Source organism: Tupaia chinensis, unplaced genomic scaffold, assembly GCF_000334495.1.
Source record: "Tupaia chinensis unplaced genomic scaffold, TupChi_1.0 Scaffold000670_1, whole genome shotgun sequence".
Lineage (NCBI taxonomy): Eukaryota > Metazoa > Chordata > Mammalia > Scandentia > Tupaiidae > Tupaia > Tupaia belangeri.
Window position 1 is genome coordinate 1,279,237 of NW_006160192.1, and position 20,649 is coordinate 1,299,885.

The window sequence follows — 20,649 nt, forward strand, 5'->3', positions numbered from 1 at the left end:
TTTGAAATAACTCACAAATGAAAGTATATCTATAGAATAAAACTTAATTTCATGTTTTAGTCAGTAAACACTGCCTAGCTGTGGTTTCTGTATTCTCAACTTTAATATAGAATTCAGATGAATGAATTAAGATGTGCTTATAAAAACAATTTCCCTTGTTCCCATTTAGCACTAACCTCTAAATGCAGCTAATATCTCATACAATTTCATCTTCAAATTCTGAAGTTTTATATCCATTCAGTCACTTACCTGTCATTAGTCCTTGAGTCAGAACCATTACTCAGAGATGCTAGGAATATTTCTGCAATCCATTTTGACAATGTTCACTTAGTGAACAGTGAGTATTAAAAACCATTTTTTTTCAGGTCATCACTAAAATAAATAACATCAGCAGAATTGAACTAGAAATTAATTATTAAAAAAAGGGAAGGCTTTGATTTCTTTCCCCTGCTGAGAGGGCACTTTCGTTGATGATGATGTTACCTCTACTGTTCTCAAGAAAATGTCCACCCCAGGGGCCAGATAAATATAAAATAGTATATTAAGGCAATCACAACAATATTCTAATTTCCCAATGATTTCCACTGTCTGAGTGATTGCCTGCTGCTTCTATATTCCTTTCTTCTGGCATGAGACAGTTTTCTCAGAACTGAAAACAGAAGTGCCCAAGAAAATGCTGTCTTTTTTATTTCTCACATATGATTACTTTAATTGTTTTCTTTATAATTAGAAAGAAATGATAATAGCTGGAAGGAAGAATTAATTTAACTTGAATGTGGTTAGGCTTTTATATTCTATATTTCAAGTAAACCATGAAAGCTTAAGAAAACTTTTTTATTATTTTAATTTATTTTATACATTCAATCACTATATATCACTACAACTTGCAAAGTGAATTTAACCAACATAAATACACTGCACACCAGTATAGTTAAATATATTATACATGTTATCATCAACAGACAATCCTCCATTTCTGTGTCAACCCAAATGTCCACGAATAGATGGATGGATTGAAAAAGTATGACACAGAGATCAGCAGATAGTGTAATAGTTATATCGCTGGACTCCCACAGAGTTGACCACGGTTTGAGTCCTAGAACTGGTGACTCAAACTCACGCTGGATATGTGTGTGTGTGTGTGTGTGTGTGTGTGTGTGTGTGTATGTTTGCACCCAAAATCCTGAGAGGAGAAAGGAGTAAGGATTGTGATGTGGCCATCCCCCTTGGGGGGGTGATTTCTCACTTTTTGTCTCTCTATCTCTGTCTCTCCAGCAAGTGCACACACCCTATAGCAAAAATCTCTCTTTTTTTTATTTATTTTTTTTTATTTATTATTTTTTTTTGCAAAAATCTCTCTTAAAAAAAAAGAAAGAAAAGGTGCAGTACATATGCACTATGGAATACTAATCAGCCATAAAAAACAAGACCCTGGATTTGATAGAAGGTGGACAATTATGGAAGTACAAGATAACTTTTTAAAGGTGCAGAGTTTTGCTTGTCTGTGTCAAGACAAAGCAATGCCAAAGCTCATTAGCTTGTGAGTTTTGACTAGCTTATTGTGATCGCATGACTGTGTAACATATGAATCATTAAATCACACCTTCTACAGCCAACGCACCGTGTTTGCACTGGACAGTCTACAGTAGATTTGCATTGATTCATTGTCAAGGCCATTGCTGCACATTTAATCACACTGAGGATATTACTAGATGTTGTAGTGTATGCAGATTTCTTCAGTCTTTTTCTCTATGCTATCATTTCCTCCCCTGCCTCCTGTTTCTTGTGCCATAGGGCACATATGCTAGCTTGAGAAACAGTGAGAGAGAAGTGAGCAATTAGCCCTAGGGGGAAGGAGTGGCCAGGGAATTTTAGGCACACATGCACATGTACCCGGCATGACTCTCAAATTGTCAGGTCCAGGACTTGAACAATGATCGGCCACATAGGAATCCAGTACCTCAATCACTATGCCACTCACTGGCCCTATGTTATCGTTTATTAAATCATCTCAGCATATTGCTTTTTTCCTAGATAGTTTAAGCATTTTCACTGTCAAAAACACTAAGTACTAATGTCTATGTTAAAACATCTGATTAGCAGTCTCATTTTGTATTTCACAGTCATGACAAATTCTTTGGTTAAGTATTTAGAGGATGACTTTAAACTAGTCAGTGACATGTTGCCAAATACCTATGGCATAATATCAATATTACTTCACAAGCCAATCATATATAAAAACATACTAAATGCACACTTTTATAAAAGAGAAAACATCCAGATATTTAGATGATTTTTTTTTTTCATTCTCATTCAGATACTTGGTGCTGGGCTCAAAGTAAAAAGAATATTTTTTTCCAATACTTATGGCATAATATAAATATTACTTCAAAAGCCAATCATATATAAAAACATACTAAATGCACACTTTTATAAAAGAGAAAACATCCAGATATTTAGATGATTTTTTTTTCATTCTCATTCAGATACTTGGTGCTGGGCTCAAAGTAAAAAGAATATTTTTTTCCCTTTTCTATTGGAAATGTCACTAGTGTTCAAGCCATTCATATGTGTAACCACGAGATTATGCTTTAATGATCTATTTCCTTTCCTCTCTCATCAAATCCATCACTATTTTATCTCTGTAACTTTATACTATTTTGTCATCAGATTCATTTTTCTATTTCCATTGCCAGAATTCCCACACATTTCAATAAACTCTTGAGACTTACTCTCACATTTTTTTATGGAGGCAGTATATATTTTATAACTGATTAAATCTTGGTCAAAACACTGTGTTATCCAAAAATAGTAAAAAAATGACAGATTTTGCAATTATTATTTCTTTTCGTACACATTTAAACAAACTTGATGACTGGTTGTGTCCTGGGAAAAGCACAATTTTTCTCTCTTAGTAACTGGAATTTGTTCTTATTCAGCTACTGTAAGGAAATCATAAGAAAGATGTTTTTGCAATAGTCAGATGAAGAGGTGGAGCCATCTCCTTGCACCAGTGAAACTGTGGTAATGATGGTACAGCAAACAAATATGCACGTGTTGGTATTTCCAAGTGAGGGGCAGAGAAAGAAAGCAGGAAACAATGAATAGGCTTAATGAACTTTACAGTGCAAAACAAAACGATGGAAATAAGAATGTGGAAATCTAATTAGTTTCCAAAAGGATAATCTACTAATAAGTTAGAGATAAAATGAAGATGAATATGTATGTGTCCTTGATTAGATTAGTCCAAACTATGTGCATGCTTTGGAAAATCATGCTGTACCCCCACAAAGATGTATATTGAATATATACAAACCAGAAATCGTCATTTTTTAAAACAGAAGCATTTGTTCTATGGGACTTGGTGTTTTAGTAGTTTTTCAAGTTTAGAACTTGAAAATTAAAAACAAGTTTTAGCATTAGTATTGTTCTTAATTATTACCCAAGCTTCATGTGAACTGAGGAAAATTGCTTACTCAGGATATCAATACTTAACGACTTAAATCAGTGACATATTATTTAATGAGAACAGGTGTCACATCTGTGTTTTAAATATAAATAAAAATGGATTGAATCAATATCAGGTCCAAATTGCTAAATGTATCCTACATATTTGCATAAATTGGCTCCATGTTTATAGCATAAGGACACTTATTACAATGATTGTGTAACAATATAATTAGCTTATGTGGTGTGAAATTAGCACTGGAGCAAATTTTTCACATGTATAATGAAGGAAATCTCAATGCTGCAGTAAATCATAGCTCAGTTATATAGATTAAAAAAAACAGTTAAATTCACACAATACATTTCTGGGTAGATGGGTACATACCCATCTGTGTGTGTTTGTGTGTGTGTGTGTGTGTGTGTGTGTGTGTGTTTATTACACTCTGTTTGATAGCAATGTAAGATTTGTCATCTGCTCCAGGGTGACTTATACTCTAGGAAAGAGGGAACTCATATATAAATAAAACAGAATGTACTAATTATAATTACAGTGGTCAAAATAGTTTTGCTATTACTGTAAAAATTGCCACAAAGCTAATGGCTCAGGGAAACACAAATTTACTATTTTACAAAGTGGTAAGTCAGGAATCTGAGAGGGTCTGGAGAGACAAAAATCAAGGTGTTGGCAGAGATGGGCTTTGTCTTGTAGTTTCCAGGAGAGAATCCATTTCCTGCTCTTTGAGGTGGTAGGAAGAACTCAGTTCTTTGTGTTTGTAGGCTCAAGTTCCCCCTCTTCCTGTGACTGCTCTGTGAAGGGTATTCCCATCTTCTACAGTCTGCCATAGTCCTTGGCTCGGTTATACAGATTAAAAAAAAAAACAAAAACGAACTATTAAGTTCACACAAAACAGTCCTTGGCTCATGGCCTCTTTCCTTCATCTTCATATATACAAAGGTCAAGTCCTCCTCAAATACTTTGCATTTGTCCTGCCTCTATTTCCATCCTCGAATCCCTCTGACTTCTCATCCTGCCTTCCTCCTTCTCTTTACCACCAGATAACCAGGATAATGTCCCTATCTTAAGGGCTATGCCCATTATCATTCCAGCAGAGTTCTTTTTTTCTGGAAAGGTAACGTATTCACAGGTTTGGGGATTAGAACACAGATATTTGGGGAGTTATTATGCCTGCCACAGTGGTCCATATGAAATGCTTTGAGACTCGTATAGAGAGGAAGAAAGTAGAGGATTTAGGGTAAACTGACAATGAATAGGACCTTGGTAAACTGGTGATGAATACTTCAATATTTGAAGTATAGTACCTGATGCTCATTAAGTCAGATAAAGGGAGTCAGGATAAAAATCTAAAACTTAAGCAAAGATTCAGGAATAGAGAATTCGACAGAGCTGTATAGACTATTTAAAGGAGCCTGGAACTCATGTAGCTGATAGAGATTCAACTCCGTGCTTTGCCAGCTTGATAAACATGCTAGGCACATGTGCATGTGTGTGCGTACTCAAGATCCCAAGAGGATGGAGAAATGGAGTAGGGATTGTAGTATGCCCACACTCCACTGAGGGGTGCTTTCTCTCTCTCCCTCTCACTTTCTTGTGCACAAGCCTTCTTGCAATTGAAAAAAAAAAAAGTTATTTAGAAATAGCAGCAGTCTGGCAAAGCAGAAGGTAAAAATTTAGTGAGAGAAGAGGCTGGAAACACAGATACAGTTGATCTTCATTGTTTAAAAATTCTCCACTGGAGAATTTACCAAATTTATTTGTAACTCCCAAATCAACATGCACAGTGTGTTCATGATAATTTGCACATATACAGAAAGCAGTGAATAATTTAAGTTGAAGGATGCACACGTTTACAGATGCGGTGGAACACAACGATATTTCTCTTTCTTGTTCTAGCTCTCCACACTCTAAGACCTCTCATGGTCTATGTAGTACCATATTTTTTGCATTTTTCTGCTTTTTGTTGGTGGTATCTCTGTTTAAAGTGACCCAAGCATATTATAAAGTGCTACTTAAAGTTCCTAACTACAAGAAGACTGAGATGTGCTTTATGGAAGAAAAGCTTATATTATATAAGCTTTGTTCAGGCATGAGTTATCTATCATCCTGTTGGTTGCGAATTCAATTTTAATGAATCACCACACACTTAGAAATAGGAAAAGGAGCATTTTTAAATCTCTACATTATACTATTCTAGAAAATGCTAAATTAACATCTGCAGTGCCTGATGATGCTATAAAAAGACAGAAAGTAGCTACATTTTTAAAAGAATTACTTTATCTAACTTTATTTATTTGTTTTTATTTAATTTGATCTAAAGAGACAGAGTGAGAGAGGGAGAAGAAAGTGAGAAAGCAAGCTGCCAGTTCTGGGACTTGAACTGTAGTCAGCCATGTGGTAGTCCAGTGCCCTTAACCACCATACCACCTGCAAGCCCCTGAAAAGTAGCTAAATTAGTGAATTAATGAGATGAGAACTGATAAGATGAAAAACATTGTGGACAGCATTGTTCTGAAAGCCAAAGAAATTCATGTTCATGTTACTCAGGGTCAAGAAAAATGCTCATCTTGCTTAGCTAGTGCTAGCTGGCCCACATGTTTCAAAAGCAATAAAGTGTACAAAATGTTAAACTTGCCAGTGGAAAAGGTTCTGCAGATCAGGAGGCTGTGAAATTTAAAAAATGGCCTGCTTAGTGTTTTACTGGAAAATAGTTACATGTTATAGCAAATTTTCAATATTTATGAAAATGACTTATTTTACAAAGACATTGATAAATGAATCCAAATGAGGCAAATGCCCTTCAAATCATTCAGAAACAAAACAATTAATTATTTATAAGAATGACAAATTAAGTAAGATATCTTTAAATACAAGCACATTAAACAAACAGATTATGGCAATAAAGTTCTGACCAGAACTTGGAGAAATATAACTCTGTTATTTCCCCTAGGAGCAAAGGTTTTGTAGTCACCAATTGTGTGTTTGTGACATCTTTATAAAACATAACTATTTCAAGTAATAAAACCCAATAATAGATGGTTTTAACTACCACTCTGAAAGGTTGTAAGATTATTGTGTATGGAATAAAAAACTGTTAATGCTTTTAGTGGAAAAATTAGTGTGATAAAAGATAGATTTAAGTGAAATTATTGGAAACTGTACAAAAACTGAATACTCTAAGGGTGAAAAACAATATATAGGGAAACTCTTAAGAAACATGGTCAAGGTCATGGCAAGAGATAAAAAAGATTAGAATTAGCAAAAGAGGCATAAAAAAAGATCGTACAGAATAAATAAAATTAGTTCATTGATGGGCATGATGATAAGAGAGATGCTGTAGATGCTATTTACATTTTATTTATGATAATTTTTTGAAGATTTTTGCCATAGGGCATGTGCATTCTCTGGAAAGAGACAAAGAGAGACAGAGACAGGTGTGGTGTGAGATCACACCCCAGTGAAAATGGCCATGCCACAATCCTATCTCCAGTGTCCTCTCAGGATTTGGAGCATGCACACGTAAGTGCCTGGCATGATTTTTCAAGCTGCTGGGTCCAAGTCTTGAACTATTTGGTCACGGGGAGTCCAATGCCTTAACCACCATGCCACCTGCTGGCTCCTAGTTATGAAATGGATATGATTTTTCTCACTAAATGAGAAATATAATTATTATTCTAGAATTATTGTCAAGGATAAAGCTAGAAAAAGTCTTTTACATAAACTCTAGTAACCATTAATGTTAGTCAAAAATTGCTCACTGTGTTAATTTTAATTAAGACTCTAGATATTTGACTAAATTCAACAAATGTTGGCAAAGGAGAGTGGTTGTGCATGTATTGATTTTATAATATTTAAAATTTTATGACTAGTATGATATATATATTTAGTCTGTTTAATTTCTTAATGACTTTTTATTTATTTATGTATACAAAACTGGAGTTCATTATCTGGCAGTATAGTATTCTGTAATTTGAATATAGTGTAATTCTTCTGCTGATGAATCTTTAAATCATTACCAAGTTTTCACTACTGTACATTACTACTATGTGCATCGTTATAAGTCTCTCACCTCTCAATTAGAGTTTTTCTACATATTTTGTCTAACAAGTGGTTGGTTGTAGAGTATAAGTAGCTTTTACCTCACTTGATAATGTCACCATCATTTCCAAATTGTTTTTTATGAATGCATGTAGTATTATCAGCCAGTGGATGAGGGCTGCAATTTTTTATGTCTCCAAAAACATTAAGGAATTCTCTCAATTTTAAGTAGTTGCCAGTCAGATGGGCATAAGCATCTCTCATTTTTGTTTTAATGTACATTTTTCTTTATTTAAAAATGCAATTACATTTATAAAGAAATAATATTTATGATGTAAATTATGTAAATACATAGAATTTATATATATACATATATTTTCTGAGAGATTTTTGCTATAGGGTGCATGTGCTAGCTGGAGACAGAGAGAGACAGAGAGACAGAAAATGAGAGATCAGCCCCCGGGGGGAGGATGGCTATGCCACAATCCCTTCTTTATTCTCCTCTCATGATCTTAGGCATGCACTCACATGCACCCAGCGTGAGTTTTAAGCCACCGGGTCCAGGACTCAAACCACAGTCGACTATGTGAGAGTCCAGTGAGGTAACCATATGCCATCTGCTAGTCCCAATAGAATTTATATTTTGATAAGCATATCAGTGAGACCATAGCAAACCATTATACAGCTTTTAATGCAAATTCTTGAGTCTATTTCAGACTTATTGATTCAGACACTGTGGTAATAGGGCCCAATAATTTGTGTGTTAAGAAATCTTCCAGGGGATTCTGATGAATGCTAAAGTGTGAGAGCCACTGACCCAACATAATACCTGGCATATAGTAGAGGCCTAATATACACCTTTGAATTCACCTCCACCAGTGTTGTAACCAGTGCACTATCCACCTTGCTCTACCTGATCTTGGGATCTAGGCAATAGGTGACTTGAATAAAAAGATATAAATTTGTATGGGATTGGAGATTAAGATCAGTGTCCTCTTCTAGGGCATACATTAGTCAAAGGAAATAGAAGATCTACACTGCATAATTCAAATTGTAGTATGGAAAATCTGCCTGGTGGGAGGTCACACATCCAGGCCGAAGGCAACTAAGCACTGTAACGGAAAGTTCATCCGTACAGAATTGCGTGGAAAATGAGCTAAAAAGCCAAAGTCCAAGAATATGCCTATATGTCAGTTTATTTGTCCACAGCTATGACCCTAGGTTTGAAGTGAACTGGGAAGGATTTCTGTTTTTCTGCCTTCTTTAATCTCTTCTGTAGTAATGTACTAACATAAGTCTTCACAGTCAAGCATCGAAAGGACGAGAAATACACCTGTTTCCCCAGTTGTTGAGAAATGTAATGTCATTTAAATAACGCTCTCTGTAACTTGATTAGTCAGTAAATCTTCCTCACTGTGAGAGGTCAAGCGAACAGAGCAAAAGAGAAAGCCAAAGTACAAATCTAATTGGGTAACTTTTCATCTCCTTCCCTCAGACTAGAGCTAGCTAACCTTTTGCCCCACCAGCTTTCCAAGTTTCCTGTTCAGACTTAGTAAACTGACCTCTGTGTATTTGCCCTGCAACTCACCACCAGACTTAACTCAAAATTTCTATTTTCCTCACAGAAATGCATTTATATTCCTGTTTATCAGCTGAAGTTGGAATAAGAATCCCATCTCTCCAAAGCTAGTACAGCTATGTGTGTCTAAGCTTCCTCTTCCAAAACACAGACGGACGTGTACAAAATACAATGCCACTAGCATCAGCCCTGTGATAGCCGTCATGCAGCATCGGAATGTTCTCTCTCCTGTTGCCTTCAGGTTACTGAGCTCCTGATTTGGTGGAACGACCATTTTTAACTTGTCCATAGAGCTTATTAATATTCAAGCCTGGCTACATTAGATTTACCTCAAGAAATGACTTCAAAAATCAGTGTATAAACTGTATGATAATCAAATAAATCATACTATCTAAAGGTGAAAATGAGATATCTGTATTTGCAAAATTTCTTAAAATGTAGTTACTATTTATAGCCGTGGTGGAAAACCACTGATCTTCCTGAATTTGAAAGGCAGAAAAGGAGTTCTGCTCAGGATGAATGCCTGATCTGTATTGACAAAGCACTAAGACACTGAATCCACCTGTTTGAAGGAAGGCTGCTTAAAAATTGAGAGGATCCTTTTTATTTAGGGTGCTACCATGCCAACTGAAACATTAGTTCAGTTTATAAAGTGTAAATCCACATTATGAAAGAAACTGTGAAACACTGAAAAGCAGACATAATAAGACATCGAATCCTCAAAAAAGATACAGGAAACTGAAATAAAAACACCCAAAAGTGTTCATTGTCTTCCTTCTTACCCAGTCTAGTAATACAAAACTGGCACCCTGGGGAGGAAATATTACTTTGACTATTTGCTTCTTAGTGGACATTGGCCTCCTTTGGGTCTCTTACAATGTTGATAGACTAATCTTGATCCCAGTTTCATAGAGAAGCCTAGAAACAATTCATTTAGCTCAGTATCTAACCCAATTGAATGTTAACACACTGAATCTGTGGTTCATGTGTTAGACCCAAACTCAAAATTGAATGTCAAGATTGTAATAGGCCAAAAAAGAAATAGCACATCTTCTACCATGAATTAGTCCCCCCTAGTTCATGGGTTGAGATTTTATTGTAATGGGATTAAAAAGGTGGAAACTTGATTCAATTATTGTGTTGAGAGTAGTGTGTTTGGGAGGAAGTTAGTGATTGAGTGGTTAGGACTTGGCCCTCCAATTTGAGTTCTACTGGGGTTATAAGGAGAGAGAATGAGAGAGACACATGAAGCACTGACCACACTCTCCAGCCCACACCATGTTGTGATGCAATCCCACCAGAGGCAGCCCTTGAACCTTGGACCTCCAAACCATGAGCTACATAAATTTCCATGTTTATAAATCATACAGTTTAAGATATTTCCAGATATTAGCAAGGGAATAGACTAGAAGAACACTTATCCTCCATTTTTCTCACCCTGGTCCCATGGCAATAGCCAGGGGTATGCTGCTAGTGGACATACAGCATTCCTCACGCATGGTGGCTCACTGGAATTAGTTTCTCTGAGTTTCAGTTTCCTTATCATAATGTAGCAATGAAACCACATTAAGGTAAGGATTAAATGAGAGGACGGTAAAAACTACTCAGTTATTCCTATTGGTCAGAGAAAAAAAGGTCAGAGAGAAGTATTAGCAAGTAGAGATGACGAAGGTGAACAAACAGAAAGACACAAGAAAGACAAGAATCTCCTTTAGTATTCTAGGTATTTTGCATTTTCAATCTGTATTTTACATTAAGGGCAACCTAAATCATCTCCCTCACACAGAAGGACCCATTCTCACACATACTCTGGCAGTGAAATCAAAACACCAAGTGCCATCATTTGAGCAGATGGTCATGAGGACAGACTACAGGTGAGTAGTCAAAGAGGTGATGTCTTTGTAAATCTCTTGGGAGATCTTCCTCAAATGATTATGTGAACACTCAGATTCCATTATAATACACTTTGGGAATATATTGTGCTCTTTTATAGTATGCTTTGGAGTTGTAACTAATTTTGTTTTTACTACCTAACTTGTTTCTTCTAATCCTATCTATACAAGTGCAATCACAAATGCCTTTATAAATATTTGTGCTTCTGGGAGTGAATGCTTTCTCTGACTATAGATGGGAAAATACAAACCTTCTAGATTCATTACTGTCTATAAGGCCCTCTTCAAATTAAGTAATGACTTTATAGTTATTCATTCTGGTCCACAGAAAAATTTCCTTCCACTTTTTCTTTGTATGCCAATTTCCTCTCTAGGAAGACTGTAGCAGCTATTTGAGCCACACTGGATTATTGTTATTTTATTCTTCTTGTGTAGATTGTTTTAAAAAAATAAAGGCTGGAAACAAAACAACTTAGCCTATATATAGACAGCCTCCATTTCTTTCTGTTCTGCTGTCTCATGTATATTTAAGTATTTCTTATGAATTTTAGCTTATAGACATTGGAGCAAAAACTTAATTTCTAGGCTTCTAGGGTAGCTTTATTTCCTTAGAAACACTTTAATTTTCTTGGCAGACTGAAATTTCCAAGATTAAAATATAATGAAGTGCCTTTATTAAGTTTTCTTAGTGCCAAGGTTTTGGCCAAATAAATGTAAGAGACAGAACATTTGTTGAGGGTGATATTGCTTTGGGAAGGACTAAGAATAATATACATAAAACTGTTATTTTAACTAAATGGTAAAAGAATGGATTCATATTCACTAAATGACATTAAACATACAGGTATCCAAACAAGATATTTCTAAATTCTTTTCAACTATCATCCTTTTACAGATAAGCATTCTGACTTTAATTGTAGATAGGAAGATGAATCTAAATTATGTTACTGTATGATTTTTTTCCAAAAACTCAGCATGATTCAAAGTAAAATATATTTAATATTGAACATACTAAAATAATATCTCTACCCAATTCTTTATAAGATTTCATCTTTACTATACATATATTTCCTCAGCTGAGACAGTATCTGCCCAAATTAGAATAATTGTTCCTCCTTATGGAAGAATAGTCCAGGAAAACCTCCAGAGATTTTTATCAGTAAGTGCTATTTTCTCAACCATAACTAGAAAAATAATCATGCAATCTGGTATTTTCATACAATTTACACAACACTTAGAAGTAGAAATAGAACAAGTTGAAAGCTACCACTTGTCTCTTGGGAAATCAGGACATTTAAAAAGCTTAGTGAACCGCTGGCATAATTTTGTTTGTACATTTTTCAGTTTTCTACAGAGCAATAAATTTCACAAGTACCTTTCATGAGTGCCTTTCATATTATGAACATTTTAATTTCCATATTTTCCTTATATGCAATTATATTTCTTTTTTTTTTTGAGAGATTTTTTTTGGTTATAGGGCGTGTACACTCGCCAGAAAGGCAGAGAGAGACAGAGAGACAGAAAACAAGAAATCACGCCCTATGGGGGATGGCCACATCGCAATCCTTTCTCCTCCATTCTCCTCTCGGGATCTTGGACATAAACACACACACACCTGGCATGAGTTTAAGCCACCGGGTGCAGGACTTGAACTGTGGTCAACTGCATGGGAGTCCAGGGATATAGCCATTACACCAACTACTGGTCCCATATGCAATTATATTTCTGAGAGGACATGTGTTTTTTTTAGAAATCCAGAAACTACACCACAAAGGTTCTAAAGGCCATGGTATTATAAAATCTATGACCAGAAGATTTGATTCTTGCAAATTTTCTTATGCTATTTATGTATATAATATGATTACTATTATAAAATTACACATTTTATACTATAAATTCCAAATTAACCTTCAGCCATGTATGTTTATTGAGCTCATAAAAAGTGGAAGAATTATCCTCCAGCGGGGTAGGAGAAGGACTCTGAGCCTCAGCCTACCCCCTTCTCTGCTGTGTACCCAACCTTCACCCTGCTTGTACAGAGAAAAGGGAAGTGTATAGTACAATTAATTAAAGGATGTCACCTGGGTCACATTTACTGAATGGTTTTGCAGTTATGAATACGTACCATTTTGCCTGAAAGAGCAATCTTGCACCCCGCCCAAGTAAGACCCTGCTTGTTTCTTTGTGTTTTGTTTTGGCATCACACAGTTTCAGTAGCACATTGTCTTATCCTTTGAGAGCACCTGACATGATGAACACTTCATCACTGAAGTCTTCCATATCCTGAATTGATCAAAGAATGGATGATCTTAAAGGTCTGGTCTTGAGAAGAAAGCGGCCTTTCTAAGTTCTTAGGTAACACTGCATGTGCTTGGGTTTGGATGAGGAAGCAATGGGAGGGTCATGTTTCTCTGGTACACTGTACAGATGGAGTCCTGGTGATAAAGGGCCAAAGCAGGGCTTGAGCGAACTGTGACCTACCCAGGACACTATGTAATCCTAATGTCCTAGGAGTGTGTTCTACCTGTACTGTCTGTGCAAAGGATTTTGATGGCCTTAAGAAGTTTAATGAGTAACACAAATTTTCCTTCTATCAAAGAGTTTATAGCACTTTTCTTCTTCCCTCTCCTCTCCTTTCTTCCTTCCAGTCTTTCCTCCTTCTTTCCTTCTTTTTGGATGGAGAAGGAGGGGTAACACAAACTTTCCTTCTATCAGTTTATAGCACTTTTCTTCTTCCCTCTCCTCTCCTTTCTTCCTTCCAGTCTTTCCTCCTTCTTTCCTTCTTTTTGGATGGAGAAGGAGGGGAAAGCCTAAGGAAAATAATTAAAAACCTACCTGTGTTGGAATGGAACCTGTATCAGAGGAGAAGTATGAAAAATTTTTAGTGATTGCTTGTTTGAAGAAGGGCATCATCTCATATTTTGTGATTAGGGAGGGGACAAGTAAAGGGATCTTGAAAGCTTTTTTTTTTTTTTTCCCAAAGGTGCATGAAAATCTGACCAGTCCACCTAGCAGGGTACTATTTTATGATAAAACAAACAAACAAACAAACAAAAACAAAAAACAAAAAACAAAACAAAAAATCAAAAACAAACAAACAAAAAAAGCATTATGAGCAAATTCATGATTGCAAAAAAAAAGAGGCCAAGTTATATAGAGGAAGTCCCACATGCATTGAAGAAAATACTAGAATATTAATGATAATAATACTCTTAATGGATTAACTTTTTTTCATGCATAGAAAGAGAGCTTGGAATCAGACAAGGAAAACAAATAAGAACACAATCTAGACATTGTTTTAAATATTGAATTAAGAACTTGGAACCCAGAAGGTTTCAAACTTTGCAGATTTTTGAACTATAGACTGGTCTTTGGGGAAGATTATTTTCTGGCATCAATTTGTTGGGTGAATTTAATGGACAGACACTGCACTTGCTGGATAAATAAAAGAGTCTGCAGCAGAGTGGTGGAGTTAGGAAAATGAGAAAGCCACCAATCAGACTGAGAGGCACTGCAGATGGAAAACGTCTTATCTGGCAAACTGGCTGGAAATGATGTCTGGGGTAGGAACAATGAGTCAAAACAGATTTTAAGAGAGATTTTTGCTATTGGGCACATGCATTTGCGCACGTGCGAGAGAGAGAGAGAGAGAAAGAGAGAAAGTAAGGAATCACTTCCCAGGAGATGGCCACACCACAATTATTAGTCCTCCATTCTCCTCTCTGGATTTTAGACATGCACACACACATGCCTGGCATGAGTTTGAAGCTGCCGAGTCTGGGACTTGAACTGCAGTTAACCATGTAGGAGTCCAGTGATATAACTTTTAACATTTCGTGTGTGGAGACTTGAAAGAAAGTAATGCATTCAATGGAAATATGAAAAATTGGGAGACCTGGTTTATGACAATGAATTCTGTTTTGGATAGACTAGAATTAAAGAGCTCATGGGATAAACAGCTGATGACATCTGTAAATATCACTCTGATCTCTGGTCTCCTGAGTAAATTAGAGTTTATCATCCATACTTTTTGTGTGACTACCCAATTCCTTCCCATTTCTTTAAGGGAACTTATTCAGCCATATTCTTTAGCATACCTCCACTCTTTATAAAGACCTCTCCAGAAGCACGCTGAGTGGAGGCCATGTAACTTGCCTCCCACCCACAGCTGAATAAATACGTGACCCAGGATAGGCCCAATAAAAATTTCCCCCTGGAGTTTGAACTTAGTTTCATAGAAATTTCTCTGTCTGAGGCTTGTTGCTTTTTTACGAACATTCCAAGACGAAGAAGTATACCCAGTAAATAATAGAATTAAGTGGTGGCAGTTTCTCACAAAGATGTAGAATCAAGAAAAAAGGTTATTTGGACAAACATATAAATGCAGACCAATACATATAAATGCAGACCAATACCCTATGATAAATCAAAATTAAGATAGAAAAACATGAATATTCATTACTAGAAATATGCTATTTATAACTTGATGATAAAAGTGCTGCTCAACTATAACAGACATCTCTTGGGATGATACCGTGTCTTACATGCATTATGCATCCTTGAACCTGCCACCAACATCAAGGCTGGGCCTCAGGGGCTATATTTTTACTTTATTATGATCCTAACAGACACAGAGTTAGACCTGCTAACCAGAATGGGTAAATCTCAATGTCTCTTGAAGAAATACGAAAACCATTTGAACTGATAACACTTAGCCAAACTGGATTGCGATCATGTCATATGTTTTCTTATGGAAGTTCTTTTAACCTGACCAATACATGCTCTTTAGAGATAAGGATGGGGCTGGTAGTAAGAGAATACTTTACCTTAAAAAATTTTAAAAAGGAAAAATTACAAAAAAATGAGAAGACAGGCAGAGAGAGACAGAGATAAAGAGAAGGCTAAAGGGGCTCCCTACCAATTGAGTTTGTGGATTCGAGGCTGAATTATCAGTAGAAAAATCTTCAGATCTCTTTTTTCCCTGAAATCACCAATTCTCAAGAGCTATGGAGGAGCCCCAGAACTATCTTTTCAAGATTATCTGTACAGTAGACATTTTGAAGTTTTACTGTCTTCCTCTAGAGCAAAAGTAAACCAAACGGCATATCATCAAAATTTCTCAAACTTACGTTTCCTCTTCCATTATGCAATACTCTGCATGTGCAGATCTTCATGACCCTTCTCATGGGAATTAGGTTTGGGAAAGCCAATGAAATAAATGCTGATACTCTGGCTACTGCTATTGCTAAGAGTCATAAATTGTCTTTTGTCTAACCCAGGGCATTTTCTGTAGGCATCTGTGAATTTTTGGCAGGATAACTTGGCAAGATAACCTGGCAGTAGGATGAAATCTTAAACCCTACAGTTCTTTGCTAAGGTCTCTTTTCTTAATTTATTTTTCTCACCTGTAAAATTAAGTGTGTGAGGATATTATTGTCTATTTACAAGGCCTAAATTGAATAAATAAGTTAATTTTAATAAATACAATTACTATTTTACTTAAGCTTATAAGAACATGAAATGTACAGAACACTGTCTGGTATAGAGCAAATGTTTAACTTGTTTTTATGTATATAAAGTGAAAAAAATTACAAAGCATTATTATGTATATATTTTTATGGCTGGATACATACCTAATGAAATGATTTGCGATATTTGACCTGAATACTGGTGATTTTAGAAGGAGACGGGATGAGCTCATGTAAAGTGGGGTACATTCGTAACACGTGTTCTGATCTGCCCTCTCTCACCATGCGATGCCTCACACCCCTTCAGGACTCTGCAGAGAATCCTTAGCAATGAGAATACTCTCACCAGATGCAGCCCCTTGACCTTGGTCTCTGAAACTGTGAGCTAAATAATGAAACTACATATTCTTTATAAAATTCAAGCATTTAATTGGTAGTGACAGAAAAGTGGACTGAAACAAGGTAAATAGGATTAAGAGGTGTTATGCAGAACAACTCAACTCTTTTTTTTTTGTATTTTATAAAGTATTTCTAAAGATAACATAGAAAATATGGTAATATTTTAAAAGAATGAATGTGTCTTATATGGTTTCTCACTATTTCATTATATATACTTGGATGTACATGTAAAATAGTTTATAAAAATAATATTTGAAAATATGTATAAAGTACAATTATTTTGAATGACAATCATAAGCTCCAGGATTGTCTTTCTTCCATGTGAAAAAGCATTTTTAGAAGTGATTTCTGGGACAGTTGGTGGTGTGGTGGTTAAGGTGGGTGGTACCCACATGGCCAACTGTATGGTTCAAATCCTAGGCCTAGATGCTTGAAAACACTCAGGGTATGTATGCATGTGTGTCCAAAAGTCTTCAATGTAGGAAGAAATAGAGAAAAGGGACTGAGGTGTGATGATCCCCCATGGGGAATGCATTCTCATTTTCTCTCTCTCTTTCTCTTTGGGAATGGCATGTGTACTTTGGCAAATGAAAGAAAGAAAGAGATGAGAGAGAGAGAAGAGAAAGGGAGAAAAGAAAGAAAGAGAGAAAGAAAAAGAAAAAAGAAAGAAGAAAGAACGGAAAAAAAGAAAAAGAAAGAGATCTAACCTCAACTACTGTGACTATTTTATCTAAATTTTCCACCTCATTACCTTTAGTCATTTTTTTTCTGGAAATTAATTAGCTTATTATATTCTGTGGTGATTTTAAAGATGATCATAGATTTTTTTACATTCCCTCTGCAGGTCTTCCGTATAGCTATTGAATGTATCATAAGTGACACTGTGTGAAGTCTCGAGGCTAAGTCACAGGGATCACGCAGTTTCTATCATGCTTGCTGAAATACTTCTTGGAACCCTGAACCACCCCATCAGAAGTCAAGTACATGTGCTATGGGTTGCCGCCACCCAATTACAGAAACATGATAAAAAAGCTTCTATCTGATTTTTGCTCTCAGCGATTGAAGTTATCCTTCTCTTCTCTCATTCTCATCTTGCTGGAGGCCTCTGACTTTGTGTAGCAGAGATAAGTCATCCCCACTGTGCCCCCATCCAATACCTGGGAGCATAGCAGAATGTCTATAGCTGCTCACTGCATTTAGGAATGTTTGTAGGTGGGAAATAAGGGAGCAACTCTTCTCGAAAGTGCCTCAATGTTTACAATGGTGCTTGGGGTTAGCCGGGTGTACATGGTTTCAAAACATTCAGCATTTGTTCAGATGTCTAGAGGTGAAGAGGGCTACTGCACACAGTGAAAGCAGCAAAGGATGTTTGCTTCTTTAGCAAAGGCTAAAAACAAACACACATACCTTCCAAATTTAAAATGGTACTGAGCGTGTTTACATAGATGGATCGATATGCAATAATGGTCTGAAAAGTATGAGTATGTTTGAGATCAACACCTGCAAAAGACATGGTCATAACTGAAATGCTTTAGCATTTAATTAAGTTACAGGTAACAATCTAAGTAGGTCAACTTACTTCATAAATTAAGGCGGAATCTAGTTTTTTTCCCCCTTCCTTTAAGACTTTATCAGAATATTGTAGTGCTTAAAATGAAATATAAATAGGAACCAGCAGATGGCATAATGATTATTTCACTCGATACCCACATAGTTGACTGCAGTTCAAGTCCTGGACCTGACAGCTTAAAACTCATGCCAGGCACACATGTATGCCCAAACTCCTAACTGAGAGGAGAATGGAGGGGAAAAGAGTACAGCATGGCCATCCACCCCAGGGGCTGACTTCTCGCTTTCTGTCTCTCTCTTTCTCTTTCTGGTGAACACATGCACCCTATACCAAAATTCACTCTAAAATAAATAAATAAATAAATAAATAAATAAATAAATAAAGTAAATAATGTGCAGATATTTTTACAAATTTTTTATTGTCGTTGTTGTTTTTGATGGGTGATTGGTAACTGTTCTATGACTTTTCCAGCCTAGAAATCTTTATCAAGTAGGTACTGAAATTTATGAGATTTTATATTGCCTATTGTTTTAAATTAATAGACCATTTTTTTATTCATCCAAATGTTTCTTTTAGGTAGATAGATTTATTTTCTGAAAAAAAAGTTTGCTATTTTCATAGAATCACTTTTTCATGTGCCTATTTTAAATGGATAACTCATTATATTTTTTTAAAAATGAAAAGGAAGGCAATTTCTTTCTTTTCCATTGGTTATCTATTGATAATAACATAGCTAGATTCTCATTAGAGATTATTAATTTACACTTTTGGTGGTCAAAATTTGATCCAAAAATCATATGTGAAAGATGACTTCCTAGAAGTTTTTGCAAAGAATAAGTAGCTCATTTGTTACTCTAGGTAAATGTTCTTTAAACTGGGGCTCCAGAGATTAATCATTAACAACACAACTCGAATACTGGTGGAAAACAAACCATAGATAGATAACAACCACTGTGGGCTTACTGAATCAGGATTTCTCAAAATTCTTCAATTTTGTAATTCACCAGGTCAATTCTTGCATATATAATTAAAGCAAAACTCTCTGTTTTAACTGCTATAGTTAAAAGTATTCCAATCAAATTTGGCCAAAAGAGATATATGTATCCTTATCATTTTATATTGTTTATCTACTGAATTGTTTTTACTATGGCATTATTTTCCAGGCTTTTATCCAGCAAAGTTTTAATAGACTTGTCACAGAAATTGTGACAACTGACCAAAGAGGTGAGGTCAACAAAATGAGGATAAAATTAAAGATTTAGAAGAAAGTCTTGCAGTAAACATTGCTTTTGCTGGTAGGGCTCTTGTAAGTTTGAAAATGTCAAAGAGGATCTGATTAGTATCTGTTGTCTCCTTTCTAATGTCTCAGAAAAAACTAATACCAGCTCTGAGACCATTGACTTTATCAACCTCCCTGAGTGATCAATGGCTTTGAGCAAGTCTTGGAGCCTCGGGAACATTCATAGTTTGAGTAAGAAAGATGCACCATAAATTTCTTATAGCATGAGAAGAACAAAGAAATTTATTGTAACTTGGCAAATACTACTCAATGCTTGTGCACAAATAATTAAGCTTGAGTTTTGAGATTGATTTCCAAGGTGACAGTTTTAAAAATTATTTAAAATTCAAATTTTAGAATTGGTTGCAAATAAAAGTCAACAGATCTGAAAGGAGATCTTAGAGACCCTCATAAAATAATAAATAATAGAACCAATATAAAATAATAGTACTAGTTCCATCTTGGAAAAGGCAGTTTCAGCAAGTCTACCTATCTTTTTATTTGCTCCTTGACTTTTGATTGAGTGCCTAATTGTTCTGAATCCTAACTTTTTATTTATTTTTTTATTTTTTATTTTTTTATTTTTATTATCATCATAATCTTCTTTATATTACATTGGATTACATATAACTTTACATTGACTTCCATTGCTTTTTCAAAAGGGAACGCCATGCATGTCAGTCAATACAGAGACATTATTCTCCCCGCTTTATCATTCAATGTCTTTTCTATGTTTTTCCCAATAATTATTATTATTATAATTTTTTATAACAGTCAATCACTATTTCTCATTTTGCTTGTTAAAAGACTTTACCCATCATGAAATACTTCTCAGACCAGTCCAGTTGAGAATACTATACACGTCATCATCAACAGATAATAAACCATATCTGTTTCTCACTAACATCCTCTCTATTGTTCACTTGCTATCTTTCTCTATCCTCTTCTCTCTTTTTTTATA